This window comes from Uloborus diversus, chromosome 5, assembly GCF_026930045.1.
Source record: "Uloborus diversus isolate 005 chromosome 5, Udiv.v.3.1, whole genome shotgun sequence".
Taxonomy (NCBI): domain Eukaryota; kingdom Metazoa; phylum Arthropoda; class Arachnida; order Araneae; family Uloboridae; genus Uloborus; species Uloborus diversus.
The window spans coordinates 147,098,106-147,118,852 of record NC_072735.1 but is presented as its reverse complement, the minus strand read 5'-3'; the positions used below and the strand labels follow the sequence as shown (position 1 = coordinate 147,118,852).

Genomic DNA, 20,747 nt, shown 5'->3' with positions numbered 1-20,747 from the left:
GGGAGTGGGCCAATTGCATCTCTCCACCGGGTGTGTAACCTTGAACGCTGTTCGTCACGCATACTTGCGTGATTTGACGACCACTCGTATCGGGATACCCATCTCTGGCTTTGAGGAGAGCCTGAACGGTTATTTTGTCCAATTCAACTCAGGGCTCGAAACAACAAATCTGAGGAGATGATTTCGAGGAATGATGAATGACTTGGCCAAGAAGGACAACCCCCAAAAGCAGAATGCTTGACGGTGTTCTGCAACGTAAAATCATTTGACAAAAATTGTTCTGCAAGTACTTCAAGCACACAAACAACCAACGTAACCTTTTCCGCTAATCGAGAGCTCTAAATCAAAATCGTTTCATACAGGAAGGTTTTCTTTCTTTCTTTTCTCTTTTTTTTTTCCAGTTTTTAAAACTTCACAGTTGCTATGCATTTCTGTAGAACCTAAACCGATTGAGATTCTCCAAAAATATTTAAAATGCTTTCTAAAATGCATAGAAAGAGCAAAGATACAAAATTTTATAAAAATCCGTATCTAGGTGTGAACCACGTTTTTTTTTTTTTTTTTTTTTTGGTTAATTTTACGTGGCATGAACATAGAGAAAAGAAATTACATAGAGAGGTCCCGCTATACTAAGAGATAAACTATTCTCGCGAAGCGATCATGTTATCATAACCCCGCTCATCATTGCACCGCTGTATCCCTTAGTCCTTAGTTTCTTGCTATAGATCTTGAGATACATTTTGATTCTAAACATTCCATTACTGAATCTTAATTGGTTGTTAATTTAAGCTTAGATATTTTTGCAAATTTATGAATTACGTTTTTGAAATTACATTAAAACATGAATTAAAATGCAAACCAATCCGCCAGCTACTTTATTCGATCCCTTTGAGACATAGGTGAAAACTATTCTCGCGAAGCGATCATGTTATCATAACCCCTCTCATCATTGGACTGCTGTATCCCATAGTTCCGACTTCAATTTCATCTCCTTTTTACCATATGCGGGGCCTCTCTATGTAATTTCTTTACTCTATGGGCATGAAAGGGAAATTAAAAGAATGTAAATGAATAAATAAATAACTAAAATAATACATAAAATGAGTCGAGTTAGGGTAGCGAATAATAAAACACTTCAAAACTTTCTAAATAATTGAAATATTTTCAAGATGCAAAAGGATTGAATTTTCAAACAAGATACGTAATTTTTGGCGATGGACGTCTTTCAATGTCAGAGGACATGTTTCCAAAACATACGTTTATGGAGGATATTGCAGTGGATAAAGGTCGATTGGGAAAAATAAGGAAAAGGGAAACCAAAAACGCTAGAAAAGTCAGAATCTTTTCAGATTTAAAAAATGAAATTTCTGCAGAAGTTTCCGATTTTCTTCAAATATCTTTCAGCTCAAGATAGAACTTTGCACACATTCTACAGATTTCTTTAAGTTCAAAGTAAATCTAAAGTTCCTGCATATGACTTATCGAATTCATTATTTTTCGTGAGCATTCCGCCGAATTATCGTAATTTCCGAGAATTTTAGATTTTCTTCTAATTTAAAGAAATTTGTAGAATTTGTGCAAAATTTTGTCTTGAGTTGGAAGATATTTGCAGAAAATCTGTTGTTTCTGCAGAAATTTCACAAGGATTTAAAAGATGGCCTATGTTTTTAGGCATGTTCTTTCAAAAAAAAAAACTTTTAAAATTTCGGAACAATTCCATTTAGCACGTACGTTTCTTTCCGTTTCAAAAGTCATCAAAAACTGCAGTGCTTCCACAAATTTTAAATGCACTACGGTAAAGGTTTTTGCAATAATCGACAACAGCGCCAATAGCGAATGGAGTCGTTTCCAAAATTTTAAAAGTATTTTTTTCTGAAAGAACATGATTAAAAACATAGTATTTAACCATTTTTTAAATGATTTGACTAAGTTTAATATTTTTAAAAAATTGCTCAAATCTGCGCTTTCATTGTTTACATTTCTTGCCGATGACATCGCAAGTGATGAAATGCCATTCTGTGTTGCCATTCACAGAGAAAAATATTTAATTCGCATTTTTACTCACGTGTACTGACAACGATATGGTTGATAGCAAGCGTAGAGCGCAATTTTAATTCGCTGCTGGATTACCATAACGTGGAAACGCGTCACAAAGATGCGCCAAAGAGCATCATTTGTGATGTCATCAAAACCACGCCTTGTTTGCAAAATCGAACATTTAAAAAAATTAATTAAAAAATAACTGTTGGGAAAATGAACGAATTTTCTGGGTCCATGTTATTTATTTATTTTAATTTTTTTTTTTTTTTTTTTTGCTTATTCTATCAATTTTAGTGACTAAAAGTAGTACTTTTGACTGAAGAAAACAACCCCTTTCCAAAAATCATTCACTCCCAAAACAATAGTTTTTGTAAAATTGATCAAAAAGATTTTGATTTTTTTTCTGACACACACACACGCAAACAAAACAACAACAACAAAAAAAAAAAACAGTAGTTATATATGTTTATATTCCTAGTGTCACAAAAGGTTGCAGTTGATTGCATGCGTACAGGTTCACTCTCCGTAAAAAAAAGCACCGACTACTTTTTGTTCTGTCATAAGAATGTATTTATTACTTTGGCTACTTTCCAAGTTCAAAAAACGACCGATAGAAAGGCGAATTGGATTGTCGCCAAGAGCGCCAAATTGTTGCCAAAGTTTTTCCTTTTTGCAAGAGCAGCATTATGCTTCTGTGAAAATTGTTAGAAGATTACTAATTTGATGTGCTTGTAAAAGTCCGAATGCGATAAAACCGTTTAAAATCAGTTATTGCCGAAAACAGACAATTTCTGTTCTCGAATGTTTTCAAAAGTCCCGGGTTCTAAATAATTTAAAATTCTCTTTTGTGTTCATAAAATTTTTAATGTGCCTTCATAAAAAAAAATCTAATTCTGTATTTTTTGAGCAATCATGAATTGCTTAGTATCCTCACTCGACCAAAGTTGCAGTTGCTGTGATTTTTCAGATTACCACACAACGGTTGTGTTCAATATTTTTTTAGAGAGCGAAATTTCTGTCGCCATAGTTACAAATCGTCTGCTGTTTGAGTATTTATTTATTTATTTATTTATTTTTCAGGGCTTAATTCAAGCAGACTTAACATTAAAAAAATTTTTTTCTTCTTGAAATTACGTTTTTTCAGGGAAAAAACACCTGCTATATAGATGAACTTTTAACAGCAGTCATCGAAATACAAAATTTCTAGAAAATATTCCCGTCATTTGAGACTGATAGGAAATAAAAGTACATAACATTATACGTTGTAAATAATCTTTATGATAACTGTAGCGGTGGGTATCACCCGTGAAATCTGTATCTTTATTACCGCATCTTAATCACCATTTTTTTAATTATGGATATGCCTCGTATTACCTATTCTAGAAAATCATCCGTCATAATATGACGGATGCAAATTTCTTGGCCATTTCAATTCATTCTATAGAAAACAGAAACCCAACGAGTAGGGTACTATCGCAATTCGTAATTGCGGAAAACATAATTTGAATTCAAGACGTCAAAATTCAAATGATTTTTTTTTTCTAATTTAAGAACCGTCCCCTGAAGATTGAAAAAACGGACAAAAATACATATCATCGCGTCAAGGCACGCAAGCTAATGGACGGATCAGATGGATCGACAACAATGAATCAGATTTATTCTAAACTTTGAAACAGAAATGCAATAGAATGTTCAGTTTCCTCATTCGAATAATGTAACCAACAACGAATGACGGGTGAACAAATAAAACTTTTCGCTCCACATTGAATATATGTACATTCTAATTAAAAAGCGATAAATATCAATAATACATCCAGAATTTTCTCCGTTCATAACAACCCACATCATTGTGTCAGTACGAAAACATTGAAAGCGGTCTCTCCCAGAGAAGGAGAGAAAAGTTTTATCATTTGATACGTACTCTGCCGCTGGCAGGTAAGGGGCAGTAACTGCAAATGTTCCTTTTTGCATTTTTGAGCAATCACGATTGCTTATTGCTTTCATTTGACTGTTTTGATGTGCTATCATTTTATTTTCCCGCCAACACCCTCTGCAGCATTACCATCGACCGGCTCCTCACGATGCTGCTCCTACAGCGAAAACCGTCTCCAGGTTGCGTTCATATCCTACACACATGCGCATACACACACAAACACATACAAACACGCATACATACAGACACCTACACACACACACATACACACAACTACCCACATATTCATGCACACAGATACAAACACATATGCCTACAGACACATACACATACCCCTACACACAAATACACATACCCCCACACACAAGCACACGCCTACATACACACACACTTTCGAGATTGCGAACAACATAATTTGAATTCAAAATGTCAAAATTCAAATTATTATTATTATTATTTTTTTTTTTTTTTGCATTTTTGTCATCTATTGCACGATAGCTTGCTTATTTGGTTTCCGCTGAAAAAAAGGAACTCGAAAAGAAAAACTTCTAATTCCAAAGTTTTCCTGTTATTATTGAACCCCTAATTCCGGTTTCTTCAGATACCTCGAAGACTCATCTCTGCAGATACTGCCGTTTACCTGCACACTGCAGTAGTAAGCTATAACTGGGCACAAAAATGAATAAATAAATAAATAAAAGAGAAAGAGGAAAAAGAAATAGTGTTTTAAAAATTGATTGTGGCCTTTTATTTTGCCAATTTCAAAGTTTCGTGTAAATTTTCAAATTTGGGGACAAAAATGCATCTTACGTTTTTAATTTCATATCAATAAAAAGGTGTTTTATTATTATTATTATTGTTATTATTATATATTTTTTTACGTAACTGAAATATAGATATATATATCTTTCTTTGCCAGATAGAACATGTGTAATTAATGCTTTAAGAATAAGAAAATTAAAGATCCGAGGATCTTTTTTTTTTTTGAGGGGGGGAGGCGTTTTAGATTTTTTTTTGCTCAAGAAGCATTTTTTGGCGTTTCTGAAGGAGTTCCACCTCCCGAATTTTGTTTTTTCCTACAAATATTTCTCCACTCTTTTGAAATGGATGTTTGGTGCATTTTCGATCGAGTTTTACTAAACGTGGCCCACATTATAATTTTTCCATCATTAGAGTCAAGAAATGTTGTGCAAAAGATGTTTGAACTATGGAGATGCGCACCTTTATGGCGAGTTATTAAATTCGGATTTGCTCTTTCAAAATTAAATTTTTAAACGCAATTCTCACAAAAAGTCACAACTGTTGTGGAAACAAAACAAAAAAAAAAAAAAAAAAAAAAAAATGAATTTTGACGTCTGGAATTCAAATTATGTTTTTCGCAATCACGAGTGTGTGTGTGTGTATATTGTATATGTAGGCGTGTGTGTTTGTGTCTGTGTGCGGGCATGAGTGTGTGTGTATGTGTGCGTGCGTACATGTGTGTGTATGTGTGCGTGTATGTGTGTGCGCGCATGTGTGTATGCGTGTGTGTATGTGTGCGTGTGTGTGCGCGCGTGTATGCGTGTGTGTATGTGTGTGTGTAGGTATGTGTATGTATGCGCGTGTGTGTGCAGGATACGGACGCAACCTGAAGACGGTTTTCGCTAGAGGAACAGCATCGTGAAGCCGGTCGACGGTGGTGCTGCAGAGGGAGGCGGGGCGAAAATAAAATCAAAGGAATTCAAAACAGTCAAATGAGAACAATAAGCAATGTGATTGCTCAAAAAAAATCTTGCACGCTTTAGATTTTGAAACCAATCGAAAAGTGCCCCTCCCCCCTTCCTTTCTTTTACCTGATGTAAATCTTTTTAAAACTTAAAAGTCAACTAGAAGGCTGAAATTAGTATTTAACGAATTAAAATCTTTAAAGTTTAATTCTTTGCTTAAATCTTCATTTATAACTTCTTCATTCCAGGAGTATCTAATGTGGTAGCGAAACAAATCCACGAAAAATATTATTTTGTTCAAAAACTGTTTAAAACAAGTGAACTCTAATTGAATTTAATTTCATCATCATCATAGGTTAGTTTTTTTAACAGGCAATTCTCAAACTAAAATTGCCGATGGTATAATAACTTAGCTAAAAGTTGGCCCTTCTTGTGTATAAAAGTTAAACATAAGCTAATTTTCTCTTCTACTTTGAATTTTTTAACAGTTAAGTGTTTAATTTTGCTAAGTAAGTCTCAATCTTAAAACTAAGCTAAAATAAGACCATGTATGTTTCTTTTCTTTACTTTCTTTTTTTTTCTTTTGTGTGTGTGTGTGAGTTTTGTTTTTAAGCCCAAATAAAGGTTAAGAAGAACGTTAAGCGGTCGAATTGAAAGTCAGAGATATAGCTAGAGAGTCACGAAATATAAATGATCGATTTTTTAACACAAGCGAAGCTAGTATTTGATATTACAATATTGACAATTTACTAGCTATAATTGGCAATATTACTTGACGCCTTTGGTTCTGCCAACCTGACTTTTGTCTTCCACCCTTTCTCAAAACGTTCACTGCCAGTGACGTTTTTCTTTCTTTCTTCTTCTTCTTCTTTTTTTTTTTGCTTTCACATTTTAATAGTGCAGAAAATATGTCTCTTTCATTAATTTTAATGTGAAAATATTTCAACCTGATTAAAGGATATATTTTTATGTGATGATTAGGCTCTGTCGTTCATGAACCATCAGTCGAATTCTTATAAAATTAAAAGATAGATCGATTTTTCTTTTTTAATACTTAGTCGTGTTTGTTTTCCTTTTGCAGCATCCTAACAGTTATTTATTACAAGGTGATGCCCGATCGCACACATCAAACGATTCTGTCCCATACACTAGCGCAGTCAGTAGCTTCTGGAGGGGGGTTTTTGATGAAAAATATCTTCTGGATTTTTTTTTTTTTGATGAAAAATACCTTTTGAAGGACTTTTTTCTTTGACCAAAAATACCTTCTGGAGGGGTTTTTTGATCAAAAATATCTTCTGAAGGGTTTTTTTTTTGATTAAAAATACCGTCTGAAGGATATTTTTTTTTTTTGATCATAACAGTCGTTTCATCTGCATAAACTGCTATATCAGAGTTTGCATTTATGTTAAAACCCAGGGCTGTCCAACTGGCGGCCCGCCAACACATATTGTGCGGCTCGCCAACTTCTTATTCAGCATGTAAAGAAAGCGGAGTTCAGTTTTCCCATTAAAATATAAGCAAATATAAACAATGAAGTTTCTGCTTCATTGTTTTATAATTAATAATTCAACCATTAATTGTTATTGTATAAGAGGTAAAAGGTTATTGTTCAACTTTTTCAAACTGCGGCCCGCCAGGTGATCAGTGACCGGAATTCTGGCCCGTAGACTCTTTGCAGTTGGACAGCCCTGTTAAAATCAATGGCTCTGGGAGTGTTTTCACCCCCCCCCCTTGCTGCGCCACTGGTCCTATTGCATGTCAAGCACTAAACTTGTGCAAGATCTTTCACTTCTACAATTCCTTTGATCTATACGGTACATTAGGAATGATCATTAGCATAATATTTATCGAGCTAAAGGGAGTCCTTTTCCTAATCTTGTATATTAAATACCTGGTTTCCATAATTTTCAACACGAAAAAGCGAGAAACCCGGAGAAGTCTTCTAGGAAGGCGTTCCAATGATGTGTTAAAAATTAACTTACGAGGTGCACAATGAATTCAACGCACTGTGATCTATCATAGCCCATGCGCTGTTGAACAAAACAAAACCAAACTAGCAGAAAATTACCTTTGTGTGATAAATTACAAAAATAATTAAATAACCAAAACTGTAAACATTTACAGACACTTGTTTGGGGGTTACGAGGAACCCCCTTTTCACTGCAAAAGATATAATCAAGTAAATAAATATAAATAAAAATGAAATCAATCAATCAATCAATAAATAAAATTTTATAAAAAATAATAAACAAATAAAGTTTTAACAAATAAACTTATGGAAAAAGACATTCAACAAAAGTCAAAACGCTTTTCTCAAATATCCTTTCCATCATGAGCTCTTTTTTTTTTTTTTGCCTGATTATTATATTATTTTTGATTATGCTCTGAATGTTTACATCCTACCAATTTAATATGGGGGAAGGGGGAAATTTAAAAAAAAGTAAATAGAAAATAATTTGAAATGTTGTTTCATCTGCATATGCAATGCAAGAACTAGAAGAAAGAAATTATAATTTATCGAAGTACTCCTTCCAATCGCATGAGATATGCACAAAGAGCTGTCTTTTTAAATTAAAGCGAGCGCTATTGCATACTTTCTTTAACGTGGAAATTCCATTAATATTTATTTTTACTTCTCTTCCACGAACACCCACCTTTAAGTACCCACACATTCCAGCCTTCCTCAGATATTTACTCTCGGAATTTAACGAAGTCCCTATATTTATAAATAAAACGAGGGATAAGTTATACAGCCTCCTCGACGCAGCCCTAAGCACCACTTTTACTAACGTAATCAAGGCCAAGAAATAAAATATGCATTTGCGTGAGTTGGCACAAAGGATGCATACTCCTCAACTTCTCTCATCTTTTCTTTCTGCCCGTGACGTCAGAGCCTCTCGACCAACGGGAGAAAATGACGTAAGTTGCGCCGTGAAAGGTTTCTTTGGTCTTCTTGTTTTTTCCTTGGCGAAATTAAGTTTGGGTCTGTGTGGTTTTTCTAGATTGTGTGCCGTTTAATCGTTACAGATGAGATGCACTTATTATGTTATTAATGAGACGAGTTATGTGACTTGCTCGCCAAATTTAACATTCATTTGTATGTTCACTGAACCTCGAAAATGGTGGACGGTGTACTCTAAAATAAGTTTCCCATGCATAAAAAAAATTTGCCCATTTTAAAAATCCAATTTAGCATTTACGGTCAAATAAGGTGTTTGTAATTAAAGGTCCATTTTCCAACGGTCATAAAAGGAAAGCTACTGCAACAAATGTTGTTGTTAAAAAGAAGTCCTGATCTGAGGTTTTGTGTTCGACGGAAAAAAAAAAAAACAATTATGTTGTGGATGTCATAAAACTTTCTCCAGTATCTTTCATCTGAATACTCTATCATTTAAAATTATGAATGAGTACTATCCCCTTGTAACGATCGGCGCTAAAACCTAATCAGCACTTGTTCCCATTGTCGTCTACCTGTCTGCCAATTTTTTTAATATTTCCTGAATTACTTCTTCAGATATAACAGTCAAGAGTAACAAAAAATAAACCAAATAAGCGTTTGTTTGCGCCAGAAAGTAATTGGCACCAACAATTAATCAGCACTTATTCACATTCAAGTCCACCTGTATACCAATTTTCGTTTGAGCATCTGCATTACTTCTTGAGATGCAACAGCCATGTAAAGCAGGAAAAGCGTTGAGTCCATGTGCATCAAATTTCCTTCGAATCCATGCATAATGTTTTGAGTTAGAGTCGCCACAAAAATGTATTGACATACATGCAAATACATAAACAGACATACATTTTCGCAAACTGATCGAAAAATGTTCAGTAACGTTTAAAACATGTAAATCCGTTAAAATGAACCATTCCTAAGAAAAACGGACTTTTTCCCACACGTGACTAACAGCTCTCACATTTCATTAGAAACAATTCGCAACTCCAACAAACTATAGGGGGAGCTGCAGCCACTGTTTAATGGCGGATGAAAAAGGTAAAACAAACAAATGCCGTAACTTATAACTTGCTTTGAAGCTTAGTGAATGACAGTAATTTTTTTTATCGTGTTTGTGGGAAGCCTTCTTTTCTATTCCTTTGAAATTACATTACACCATAAACTGTCAGAAGCCTGTAATTTACTCCAAAGAAAACACGTGGAACGGAATGTTTTACCTTTTTCTGTAGTATTGTTGATCACCGCAAGGTAGCGTATTCGAGCTCTGGAGTTGCGAATAATTTGTAAGAGTAATAAACAAAAATGTTTTCATCATTTTAAAATTACTACATTTTAATGAAATGTATGAGCTGTCATGTGCGAGACAAAATGGCGGCCTTTTCGTGGAATGGCCCAAATTGGATTTTCTAAGAAAAAATCCCGAATCCATCTTACATATATTTTAAACGTAGAAAAAAGTCTAAAAAAGTTTTTAAAACGTAAGAAATAAAAAGCTCCTGCGAGGAATATTCTGTATGAAATATTGTGAAACGAAATAAGTTGCAAATAAATCGGTTTGATTACCTTCTGAAACGTGTTTTTAAAAGATATTTGAATCGCAATGGTGTGCAGTCTCAATAATAGTTCTTATCTTAGCAAATCAGCCGAAATGTTACGAACATCGTATCATTTAATTCCGCCATATTATTTATAATTATCAGCGTAAGTAGTGACTTTGAGGGTATCTGAAAATAGGGAATCCGGCGAAATATTTTTCGATACATTTTTACATCCATTAGCTAACATCTTTTTTCTTTGAAAATGAGATTTCTTATGACCCTAAAACACGTATATAAGCTTTTTTTTTTTTTTTTAAATTGCTTTTTTTGATGTTGTTGTCTATATTTTTAGCCGAATATATTCTCGCTAAAAGTTTTTAAAATGCGACAAAATGAATGTATTTCAGTAAAAAAAGAATATTAATTAATTAATCAATTAATAAAACCAAGCGGACAGCCAACAAACTTGGATCGAAAGCTGTTCTACAGGCGCCTGTGCCTGTAGACAGCTTTCTCTGCAGTTGGTGTACTTTTGCTGGTAAAACACTAGTACAGAATACACGGAGTTCCTTTGCCCGTAAACAACTTTCCCTGCAGCTTGTATCTTTTTGCGGAGAAAATACTAGCTCAGGTAACTTTTGCTTTATTTTATGGGCAACCTATTTATTAAATGAATCAGCATTTAATAACACTGTTTTTATTATCATGCTTTTATTAGCTTCACCTGTATGTATGTATATATGTATGTATGTATCTTGTAACGGAATCTTACAGCTCAAATTTCGCCCACTTCCTGCGATCGGATTCTTTTGAAATTTGGCACGCGACCTCAGACCCGATGACAATGCAATATTCTATAATCAGATTAATTAATTAACTGTTTTAATTGTTAGTTTCCTCCAATTTTAATCAATATTTTGATATAAATCCAATAATGTGAAAAAGGAAAAATTTTAAAAAATACATTAAAAAATGCTCGCAAAAATTATTTCAAAATATCTACAAAAACCTTTAATTTTTCTGCATAAGACAAAATTTGTTCCAATGTTCCAAGGTAATTAGAACATGAAATATAATTGTTTTTAACTAATTTCATGCCAAAATTTAGGAGAGCCTTCAACTGGAAATTAATTGCTGATCACACCATAGTTGAACAAACTTTTATTCAAATGCATCTCAAATTTTCAAAGTAATATAAATGTGATTTCCGCAAACATACATCGATGACTCACGGTAGCTTCCCACCGGGGTGTCCTTGTCTTAACTTTAAGATATTACCTCGCACTCGTTTTATAAATAATTTCGTCGCCTGATAATTCTCCAACATAAGACTAAAAAACAGAAAAATAAAATAATAGTTTAAAAAACTAAAAAAACACGCTTTTGTAGCAAAATGAACTAAAAAGTGAAAAATAATCTTTGGATGATAGTAGTTGACCAATCACTTAATTATTCTTATCAGTTGTCTTTAATTTCTTCCATTTGTTGTCCAAGCAAAAATGTAAATAGACAGCACCCCACGTTTTTTTGTATTACATTAAAATTAAGTGATTGGTCAACTACTATCATCCAAAGATTATTTTTCACTTTTTAGTTCATTTTGCTACAAAAGCGTGTTTTTTTAATTTTTAAACTATTATTTTATTAATTACGGTAGATGTAGATAGATACTCACTCTGCTGCTCTGTATTACGTGCCCTCCGTTTGCATATGTAAATGAATTAACCATTCTAAAAACTCTGTTTTATCCTTCTTGTTCGCAATTTTGTATATGAAATAAATTATTAGACACTATTTTTTCCCCAGAGGCCTAGGCCATCTTCTATTGCACGCGAATTTGCAAAATTGCTGTGATATTATTCAAAGAAGATTGCATACATGAAACGAACTCGAAAATACCCTTAAATAAAGCGAAAAGTGTATTTTTCATTTTTAGTTCCATTCTTGTTAATTTGGAAGAAATGTACAAAATATCGTGTAACTTTCTAACTGTTTTGCTACAATGTAGATAAATAAACAAGATGTTTTCATCTTATTTTTTGCGAAGTTTCTCAATTTGAATAAGAGTAACAAAATTTGTATTCCATGAACAAATATGAACTAGTTAAAATAAAGATTTTTTTTCCTTAGGTGCAAATCTACATTTCCAATGAATCATAAAACTAGTTAAATTTTATTCTAGGTCACTTGATATTGAAAGAACAATGATTGTAATTTTCTTTTAAATTTATACAAGCTAAAAGAATAATACGTGAAGTCTTCATTGTCACTGTAGACAGTTGACTTTTGTTTTATGTGAAATTCCTTTTTGAACAAACATAGGGTATTAAGAATTTGCAGGCAATTTTTGAAATATTGTTTCAGATTATTTTTATTTTAGTTTATTTTCCTTACGAATTTCTACACTTTATTCCTCCGTCATTCCGAGTTTCTAAAAGTTATAATTTTGCATAAATTTCAATGTATATTTTTGGGGATTTTCTCATTAATCATACTAAATATCATGTGAGAGAAACACTCATAAATTGCAATACTCTAACTTACCCATAATAAATGAAGAAATCATAAAACATTAAATTATCTATTCAGTGACAATAACGCCTTTGTGTGTTAAAAAAAAAAGATACTGTTAAAAAATTAAAAACATTACATTAAAACAAAAATTATTTATTTTAAGCAGACAAAGTAAAAATGAAAAACGCTCTGAATGATTTCATTTAAATATATTTGGTGTAAAAAATCCAGTTAGGTATGATTGAAGGAATTCTCCATCCTGCTTACTGTATCTATTCTGCCTCACGACAGGACATAAGGTTCACTCATCACAGTGCCTCGCTATCTACCAATCATAAAGGCCTTGAGCAAAGTGACGACATAAAGCAATCTTGATTGCTAATGAAAAGTTATAAATATCATTTTTGTAGCGATTAGATAGTTAATTCCTATTAATAATTCTAATCCCGATGCAAAATTACAATTGAGGCAATGAGAAGCAAAGGGATGTAACTGCAAAAACTTTATATTTTTGGAATAATCAGTACAAGTTGTAGCACTCCTCTGTTTTGGGGAAAGATATGGTACTAGTTGCCCTGGTGGGTGCTGCTATACAGGGGGATTTAGGAAAAAAAAATTCAATGAAAGCCTACCTTGAATCTGAACTTTAAACGCATTTTACTCGAAATTTTGAAGTCCACTTACATTCCTTTGCTTCTCACTGCCTCAATTAAAATAAAATTTACCCAAATGAATGATCATTTTATAAACACAATAAATTTAGATAAAATTATGATTAAAGAAAAGACAAGAAAACACTTTCGCTAAGTTAGAGACTGAAGTCACCAAATACTCAATAAAATCTTTCATGTCAATAAAATCGACATAAAACGTTTCATTTTAACAGCATGGAAGTGACTCAGTACGGTGGGTATATTCCAACAAATATCTGTCACCTTCAGTATCGATTAAATTTCGCCAAGCTATTCTTTTGGCGACTATTTTCTTCCTTCTTTCGCTGTTATGGCAACTTTACTACGCAACGAACGTGGTTCCTTTTCAATGCGGTTGAACAACCACTTCTTGTGTGTGCACTTTCATCTCTTTATGTCTTTTTCTCTCTTTCCTGTTACTCTCCCTCCCTCAATGCATTGACCCGTGTCCCTAATTTCACCCTCAAGCTTTAATAGTCCTTTTCATCAGGGATTTTCCCGCCGAAATTAGTTTTTTAATGAAAAAAATAATTGAAAGAAACATTTTTTCCTAATGGAAATATTGAAAACACTGCAGGTGGTTGCTGGCGAGCTGCTTATAGCGGTGAGTTGAGCATTTATTTTATGGAATTCATCTCTTTATGTCATGATAACTGCTTGCATGAGTTTTTATTGCTCGTTTTATGCCGAACGGGCTAGGATATCTTCAGTGGGTGGATCCCACGCTTGAAAATGAATTATATCAAAAAAAAAAAAAAAAGTAAATAAAAATAATGAATAGGAATAATACATTCACTAGCTCAGTCAGAATTTACCTGGGGGGGGGGGGGGTAAAACAGCTCTTGCATTTAATTTACAAATAACCATATTAGGATTGGCATTATGCTTTAAAACCAGGGGCTCTGACGGGGATTGGTTGACATCCCCTCCCTTTCGTTCGCTGCTCCACTGGCACATTTTTTTTCTAACGCCTCTACAAGCGCATTTCATACGAATTGAAAGACAGAAACACGCTTTCAAAACTTAGCAAAGCTTATTTTCGCGCTTTGTGTTTCAAAAAATAGTTACGCTTCGTGGAAATTGGGGCAAAAAAGCAATCTGAATTTTTATACGGTATTATAGCTAAATCAGAAGTAGAAATTTAGAAAACAAGTCACGGTCGGATGAACCAGTGACTACGAAATTCCCTTTCCATTTTCTTCTTTTAGTGGTACATTCTTGTGTCCTGGTGATAAATAATGGAAAATTGAAGATAAAATGCAAAAATATGTAAAACAAAATTAATATGACAAATGGAGAGAATAAACAGTTTTCAATCGACATGTCTTAGAGACTAGAGAGGAGAAGAACCAGTCCTCGTGGGTCCACTAGCGCAGCCAGAAATACATCCTGGAGGGGTTGTTTGATCAAAAATACCTACTGGAGGATTTTTTTTTCTTTTTCTTTTTTTTATTATCGAAAATACCTTCTGAAAGGGATTTTTTGATCAAAAATACGTTCTGAACGGGGTTTTTTGATCAAAACAACCCATTCATATGCATAAACTACTGTATTATAATTTGCATTTATGTTAAAACCATTGCCGGGGGGGGGGGGGGTGTTTCACCCCCAAAGCCCCCCTTCGCTGCGCCACTGCGTGGGTTCAATGGACCAATAACTACAAATTTCCTTTAGTGGTCCATTTACTTCTTTTAATGGTTCACTCTTGTGTCATGGTGGTAAAAAGTGAAAAATTGGAGATAAAATGCAAAAATATGTAAAACGATATTAATATGGCAAATGAAGTCAATTAGCAGTTTTCAAAAGACATGTCTAATTGTTTAAGCGACTAAGGAAGAAAAGAAAACAACAGACATCTTTCTATATACCAATACTGGTGAAGGAATTAAATCAACAAGATATTATCTGTGTTGTTCTTCTGGAATTAAGGCAATAGCTTGGCAAATCAATATGTTATAATGTTGTAAGCTGTAGTAATTTCTTAACATATTTTTTCTTGCAAAGAAAACCTAAACTTTGTAAACAAAGGTGCAAACTTTCTCTCGATTGTTTCGAAAAATGATGATGCTTAAATTTTTTAAAAGAAAACAGGGATAAAACTTCCCACAAACCTCTAACATTTGTTGATTTCGAGCCCTAAGTTCAATGTTTGTATTTATTGAATACAAAATTTCGAACATTTTAACTATTAAAAATTAAAATCTCTTTTTTTCCCTGCCATATTACTATTATTTCCATACCATATTCAGGGGCGTGCACATAAATTTTAGGGCTTGTCACAAATGCGTTTTACGGGACACCTACACATTGTTTATCTCTACGTCCCTATATATATTTCATCCCTCATTTAAAAAATCTCGGAGCCCCTTCAGGCTTGGGCCCGTGCCAACAAGTGAACCTCCTCCTCCTCCCTCCCTCTTGTGCACACCCCTGGCAATATGAAGAACATTGCCCATTATTTTCCCTGTCATATAAATTTTACTTTGAAAAAAAAGGCAAAAACCAAACGTCCAGTTTCATCATTTGGGCAATCAGGGGGAAGGGGGAGTGGGTCAATCTCTGGATTTTGGAAACATTGTGTAATTATGCATTTTTGTATGTATTTTGTTATTTTTTCCCTTTTTATTGTGTTTAATACAAACCCTTTGCCCCCCCAGTGGTGCAGCGAAGGGGGGTTTGGGGGTGAAAACACCCCTCAGAGAAATTGGTTTTAACATAAATGCAAATTCTAATTCCATAGTTTCTGCATATGAAAGACTATTTTGATTTAAAAAAAAAAAACCTTCAGAAGGTATTTTTAATCAAAATACCCCCACCAGAAGGAATTTTTGATTAAAAAAAAACCCTCTAGAAGGGTTTTTTTTCCAAAAAATCCCCCTCCGGAAGGTATTTCTGGCTGCGCTAGTGCCACCCCCTCCTCCCCTGGAAATTTTTGAAATTATGGTGCTGCAAACATCTGTAAAAAAAAAAAAAAAAAGCATCCTGCTCAAAAAATGAATTGCAGCTCTGTTGGTTGAGCTTCAAAAAAGTGTAGAAAAGTTTAAGAAATCCCATTTTAGTTAATAAATTATTACCGTCATTCAGCTGCTTGGGAACACATTCATTTGGCTCACGAATAAAACATATCTACTTCATTTTTAGATAACTTGTTATCTCATCCGCATGATGTTGTCGCAGTAGAAGAAATGTAATCAGAATAAATAACCTGTCTCGAACGTCTTAGAACAAGTGTTTTGCAACCAAGCTCACTAGACATAGCAGGTGACTCCCAGGGAAGCAATTTGTTTTCTGATTTGACACTAAAGGGAAAATGGTCTAATGTAGCGATTTTCAAGCGATGGTTCGGCGGACAGGCACTGGTCCTCAGAAAAAAAAAAAAAGAAAAGAAAAACGAAAACAATAATAATTATAATGTATAAAAATCATATTCTACGCAACATTTTTGAATGAATTTTGTGATTAATTTTCGTAATTTTATTTGATTTTTTGCCGAAGTTAATTAATTATAAAAGTCCTCATATATATAATAGCCTATGATCGAGTAACGCTCCGTGAAGAGTTCTGAAGACGAAGTTCTGTCTGGTCTTGAACTTCTCCAGCCATTCAGCACTGGCGTAGAAATTTTCTATGTTCATTAATATGGCAAAATTCGTTGCTTTCTCACGCAGCAAACATCTACTTATAGAAATGGCATGGTCTTGATTTCGATACTGCTAGAACCACTTGAATAGAGCTGATTCTTCTTCAGGAAAAGTGCACATCTTCATTCGTTTTAAATTTGGATTCATGAACTCGTACCGCTTTTGAAGAATCTTTCTTTTTGATTGTTGGATTCCTTTCAATGTCATAAATAAGATTTACTTTACTTTCTAAATCTAAAGTTTTTAGCTTTCGCTTAAACATCTTTAATAGTAAAGAAAAATCTTTCTCTCTCTCTCTCTCTCTTTCTCTCCGGAACTTATCAGCAAATGCTCGAACTAAAGAATGAAGGGGAACGCATCTTAACTTAGGTCAGCCTTTCAATAAAGGTACAACCAGCCTTGACAACTTGACAGCTTAAAAGCAGATTCATAGTTCAGCAACATGTCTAACTAAGAGTGTAAACAATACAGTACAAGAAAAGAAAACAAGCTATACTCATTACCGCACGTCCTAAGACCCTGGGCTTAACAGGTGTTCTTCTTGCTTTAGAGGTCTAATGTGCAGGAATCGCAAATGAAGGTGAATGAATTTTTCTTTCATAGTCAATTGTCTCTCTCTTTCTTTTTTGTCACCCCTCCCCCATTCTTCCGAAATAAATTTCGAGTTATCTTTGGAAAAACTTCGAGTTAAAGGAAGTTAAGTTCGAGATATTGAGAATAATTAGCATGGAGGTAAAGACGAAGGGACTTGATAAAACTTGGAGTTATAGTGGTATTCGAGTTATCGGACGTCGAGTTATCGCGAATTGATTGTTTATATATATTACGTCCTCCTTTTGTTGCAAAGTGTCACACTTTTTCTTTCCATTCTCTTATCAAATGTCATAAACATATTGGTGTAAAAATCCCCTTATTTGAACCAAACTGGGTGATGTTACCCTTCTTGGAATTAACTTCTTGGAATCCCCCTCCCTCCCCCTTTTCAGACATTATGGAATGCTCGAAGTCGAATGAGACTTTGACTTCTTTTTACTTTAACTTAATTTCTTATGCTTCAAGTTCTCTGCCATTGGAAGAAAAAAGGTTGCCCAGAATGAATGTACCTATTATCAAAAATAAGTAAATAAAAAAGTTCAAAATTAAAAAAAATAATAATTAAAAATAAATTGAAAACGCATAATTAAGTAAAATAAAACTCTAATAGTAATAACAAAAATAAATAAAACTATGAATAAATTAACTGGAATTATAATTTTGAATAAATAAAATGAAATCCAGACGTAAACGCTTGCTCTTTTCTTTTACATATCAAAAATAAGAGAACAAAAAAAAAAAAAAAGTTCAAAAGAAAAATAATTAACAACTTTTTAAAAATAAATTAAGAAAAACATTAAATAAATAAAAAAAACGGAGCATTTGAAATAATGAATAAATCAATAGGGATAATAAATGGTGAATAAATAAAATAAAATTCCAGACGAAAATCATTGCACTTTTCTCACATCCCTTCAACTTCATTCCTTCCTTCTGAAAGGAAATCTAAAGAGCAAAGGTTACACTCTTCTTATATCGTGTAGGCTCCGTTGTGTTCTATCGTGAGTTAAATCTCATAGGGATAAATCATTCCCGTTACGAGTTTATGATTTAGAAAGTGCTTTTTCCAATGTCAGATGTTTACTGTTATCCTGATGAAAAGTTCTTGTAACTTGCAATGACTCTTTCAAAAAGTTATTTTGAAATTGTGGGCTGCACTTGGCACTCAATATTTTTATTTATATTGAGGATCGATGGATCGTTGCCAATAATTATTACATAACAAGGAATATCAACAGAATAAAAAAAAATTAATTAAGTTTGAAAATAGTTCTTATTGCTTTATTTTGTTTCAAACATAGCAACTATTTATATTTATTCATTTTTTTTTTTTAATTTGATTACATGCTTTGCACACATTACACCAACAACATGCCGTTTAGTGAAAAGATTTTCTTACTCTACACAACTTTTTGTCTAATAAAATCTAATTCTAATTTCTCTGATTGTCTAATCATTTGTCTTGCTTTTTTGAAATCATTATTTTTAGTTTTTTTTCTTTTTTTTTTTTTAAGAATAAAGGAATAGGAATAATTTAAATTGTAAAAGTAGGAAGTTGTAATACAGTGTTATATTTAATTTTATCTGTGTTTAAGTACTTAAATATTGCGTCCCTGTGCTTGAATATTAATTTCTCAAAATTAAAAACTTATTAGTTGTTATTAACTGAAACGTAACGCCTAACAAATTGAGAAAATAAGTATTGAGAAAACACAATAATGAAAGCTTTTCCTTTTACGTAAAAATTTTGAAAAAAGTTAATTTGTTTCAAAATAACTATTTTAACAACCGAAAAGCATTACCTGAAGAGCATTGGGCCTGGGCAGTGATAACAAATGTAACAAAGTTGATGTTTCTATACCGGAAAGCAGATTTGCTTCGTTGTAGGCAGTACCGGATCTAAGGAGCAAAGTCGGGGTCCTTGCCCCAAGCGGCAACTGCTGGCGGAGGGGGGAGGCAAATTTATCCTAATTCTGTGTCTTTTTCGTTGATATTGATATAAAACTTTAAAGGAAAGATGGGTATTTGCGGCACTTAAAAGTTTCTGCTCTATTTTGGAAAAATCGTAGATCTGGCGCTTCCTGTAAGAAGAGGAACTACTTGTTATAATTCATGTGTTCAGTTTTTTTTTCTTTTTTTTTTAAACGATACTTAAAATAAATTTTGACTCTTTAAAAAAAAGCCAAAAAAAGAAAAAACATTTCTTTGTTTATTTTTTAAATGAAACTGTTTTGCAAATTAAGAGTTGAATGGAAGTTTATCCATTTATCTTTTCCAAGGCAGCGTTTCCCAACCAGGAATTTTTGGAACCCTTGGGTTCCGTGAAACTTTGCTATGGCTCCGTAAGAAATTGATGTCTTGATTGTTCTGCCCTTTCTATAAAGCAAAAAAAAAAAAAAAAAACTTATTGGTAAGTTAGTAAAAAATGTGGTGTCCATTCTCTCTCTCTTTTCCTTTGATATTGTTACTCGTGTATGCTATTTATAGCAACTGTTATAAAACAATTTGGCAGTTAATTATGAACAATTATTAAGCAATTTGCTAAAAGTAGCTTAATATTGACAGAAAGAAAAAATCTCAAAACTTTACCTTCTATTACTGGACCTCAAACTTCTTCACGAAAAGAAACCAATTCTTGCTTCAACAATTACTGTGTAATATAAGTATCGACTCAAAAAAAAAGAAAAACAGATTTGTTGTAAAATTACTATATGAACTATGGTTTAAAAGGCTATAAAATAACAAAGAAAAAAAAAGAAGAAAGTGTGAAAAGTCCTAATTAATAAACTGAAAAATGAAAATAAATAATAATGAACGAGTAAAAATCCTTACAAAACCGAAAGTTATGTTCAATTTAACATGGGGGAGGGGAGCAATTTAGCTGTCCCTTGCAGCGGCGTAGCGAACGTGGTGTGGTGTGGTGTGGTAGAAGGGATATGACCTTCCCCATGAAGAAACGAAGGTAAAAGAGTCAGGGACGTGCACAGGCGGGGGGGGGGGAAGAAGAGACACCTGTTGCCTGAGCCTGAAGGAGGCCCGAGATTTTTTAAATGAGGGGTGAAATATATGTAGGAACAAAGGGGTAAATAATATGGGGGGGGGAGCCCGTAAAAGTCATTTTTGACGGGCCCCAAAA

General features: G+C 33.4%; 1 protein-coding gene across 1 annotated transcript in view; it reads left to right on the top strand.

Moving 5' to 3' along the window:
* The first annotated feature begins 13,813 nt into the window (after window positions 1-13,813).
* Window positions 13,814-20,747, top strand: part of LOC129222627 (insulin-like growth factor 2 mRNA-binding protein 2) — a 78,928-nt gene continuing 71,994 nt past the window's right edge. The window contains exon 1 of the mRNA XM_054857157.1: window positions 13,814-13,980. The gene's annotated coding sequence lies outside the window, so the exon portion shown is untranslated. The remainder of the gene's footprint in view (window positions 13,981-20,747) is intronic.